Source organism: Otolemur garnettii, unplaced genomic scaffold (genome assembly GCF_000181295.1).
Source record: "Otolemur garnettii isolate 467f Iridium unplaced genomic scaffold, OtoGar3 scaffold00079, whole genome shotgun sequence".
Taxonomy (NCBI): domain Eukaryota; kingdom Metazoa; phylum Chordata; class Mammalia; order Primates; family Galagidae; genus Otolemur; species Otolemur garnettii.
Window position 1 is genome coordinate 7,175,013 of NW_003852474.1, and position 3,196 is coordinate 7,178,208.

The window sequence follows — 3,196 nt, forward strand, 5'->3', positions numbered from 1 at the left end:
GTTACTGGATTGTTACCAGTTACCAAATACTAAAATTATCAAAAGGATAATTATAAAAATAGCAACAACATATTTTCTAGCCTCCAGTTGTTCAGTAGATAATAGACAATCATGACCAAAAGCCATAGACTTCTAGACCAGAGACCTCCCCAGGGAAAGACGTGGTCAGGGCAAGAGGGCTGCGCAGCCCCCTCACACATGATCTGGAAAGCACAGAAAGAATGACGATACTTCTCTCTTTATCCCCAGAATGTCTGCATGAAACCTTGTGATTCATCCTAATTAAATACCCGACATTTCATAATTTCAGCTTTCCCATTAATGGTACTTCTCACTGATCCTAAGAAGAGCCAAATAGCCAAATGTGTAAAATTCTGAATGAAATTTGATTCTTAATTTCCATCTGAACTGCATGGTATTTTACACACTTCCAAGTATAAGAAGATGAACCTAATGGCAGAAGTGAGACCCATTTTATAGCTAGGGACACCAAAGAACAGCAACAGCCCAAGTTAAGGGGTTCTTAGGCCACCCATTCCCCACAAACTGTACTCTGGTGAGATTTCTGCCAGCTTCAGTTCTCCACCTTGCTCCAGGGGGAGCTGTTTCCTAACCTAGCTCCTACTAACCCCAAGTCCCCTCCCGTTAAGCTCCTTTGGGGGAGGCTCACCAAGGTACTCTTAGAAGCTACAAGAGCAGTGATGAAGTGCTTCTGTACTGAGATTAGGCCCAGGATTTACATGGTCAGATTTTCTCTGCTGAAGACCAGGTGGAGAATAGGAAAACACATTCAGTGCCAAAAGAGATCATCAAAAATCTCTGAGCTGTGGAAATGGAAATTTTGTCCCTTTTATCAAACCATAAGCTCTAAAACCAAATAGTACAAAGCTTCACTCCCATAAGGTAATTCCTAGTAAAAAGCTGCTGAAGTCTGCAGGGTTCAGGTGGTGGTGGTGCTGATGGTTTATTTTATTATGAATCTGGAACCCTTTGCTTTGATTTTGTATGATTTCACCATGATTACTTACCCATGACATAGAGCTTGCCCCAGAAATAGATGGAACAAGTCACACTAATTCTGTGTCTTACTCTGAAAGATGGGGACCTACCGTGAGCCCAGCACAGTTGTTGCATTTGCAAAGAGGGCTATCTTTACCTTCAGTGAAGAAAGCAGCTGTCTACTACAGAGGGTTCAGCCTGCGAAGCCTGAATGACACTCGTGAGTGCCTTGGTGCAAAAGTTTTCAGAAAAAGAAGCCTCTCTGTACCTGTCCGGAATTGCACACTCACCAGCATAAACAAAGCCCAACTAAAGCCAAGCCCTAACTAAAACCAAGCAACATTAGGCTTACAGCATTCTTCAACAATTTTTCTATTCAACAATTGCTCAAAGTTGCAGATAAATTATTTGACAGAAAGTTTGTCTTGCTTAATAAGAACCCAGCAAAGAGTAAAATCAAGATATGCTGAAAAAATCTTTGTGTGTGTGTACATATATATGTAACTTAGATTGGTTTCAGTAAGCCTACATCTACCGCTTCCATTTTTGGCAAAGAGATGTAAAAATCACAGGATTTCCTTCTTTAAAGCTTTGTGCTCCTTCCATTGACTGTCTTCTTGCTTTCCCTGTTATCAGAAACACACTTCACTGACAACCTTCATCCTGTGTCACCTAAGATTTTTTTTTCCTGCACAAAGCCACAGGATGTTGGTGGTTCTGCCTCTGTGATATTAATGGCAGATAGCTTTTAAAATACTTCCGGGCTCTTCCATACTGCTCAGGGAGGGTCCATATGGTGTTGTTCTGGATTCCCACCTCAACTTAAAGGGAAGCTTTCACAATGTCCGGAGACCTTGATGTCCTACAAATGAAGGAGGAGGATGGCCTCAAATTCCTTGCAGCAGGAACCCACTCAGGTGGCACCAACCTTGACTTCCAAATGGAACAGGACGTCTACAAAGGGAAAAGTGATGGCGTCTACATCATAAATCTGAACAGGATGTGGAGAAGCTTCTGTTGGCCACTCATGACATTGTTGCCACTGAAAACCCTGCTGATGTCAGAAGAGTCCTATCCTCCAGGAATACTGGAGGCCAGTGAGCTGAGAGCTGTGCTGAAATTTGTTTCTGCCACTGGAGCCACTCCTATTGCTGGCTGCTTCACTCCTGGAACTTCCCTAACCAGATCCAGGCAGCATTTTGGGAGCATCGTCTTCTAGAGGTTTCTGATCCCAGGGCTGAGCACCAGCCTCTCACAGAGGTGTCATATGTGAACCTGCTTACCATCCCTCTGCGTAACACAGATTCTCCTATAGATATTGCCATCCCAGGCAACAACAAGGAAGCTCACTCAGGAGATCTGACATGGTGGATGCTGGCCCGGGAAGTTCTCAGCATGCGTGGCACCACCTCCCGTGAACACCCGTGGGAGGTCATGCCTGATCTCTATGTCTGCTGACATCCTGAAGAGATTGAAAAGGGAGAGGAGGCTGCTGCTGAGAAAGCTGTGACCAAAGAGGAATTTCAGGGTGAATGGACTGCTCCAGCTCCTGAGTTCACTGCTACTCAACATGAGGTTGAGACTGGTCAGAAGGCTGCAGGTGCCCTCTGTGCCTGTTCAGCAGTTCCCCCACTGAAGACTGCAGTGCCCAGCCTGCCATGGAGACTGGTTTGCAGCTCCCACTGCAAGTGAATATCCCCACTGGGGAACTCCTTCGTGGGTGCAGTCCTTTAATGCCAGGAGGAAAGGACAGGCAGATGGACACTGATGGAACTGAGAAACGTATAGCTGCTGCAGAAAGAGCTGTGCGTACTTTGTCTTTAATTTCTATATTTTTTATTTATTTTTTTTTTTAGTCTGCTTGCTTGCTTTTTCACCAGATGATTCTGGAGAATGCAATCAATATCTAGGCAATCTATGAAACTGAGTTACATACACATTTAAGAACTACTTTGTGAAGAAGATTTACCAGGACAATTGCACAAAGGGTTTGTTAATAGAAATTTCCATTGCAATGCTGTCCATGCTCTGGTTCAGGGAGTTCCCAAGTAGAATAAAGGCCACAGAGCTTTTGTGCCATCAATAGCCTCATTACCACTCGGCCAATAACTCCATTAACACTAATGATGGCTTGTTTCCACTCCTGGCAGCATGTTCAGAGCTTATGGAATGACTGATGGTCACTTCATACAGAAGT

General features: G+C 44.2%; 1 pseudogene; it reads left to right on the forward strand.

Moving 5' to 3' along the window:
* The first annotated feature begins 1,840 nt into the window (after positions 1 to 1,840).
* On the forward strand, positions 1,841 to 2,635 carry LOC100961653 (annotated as a pseudogene).
* The last annotated feature ends 561 nt before the right edge of the window (positions 2,636 to 3,196 follow it).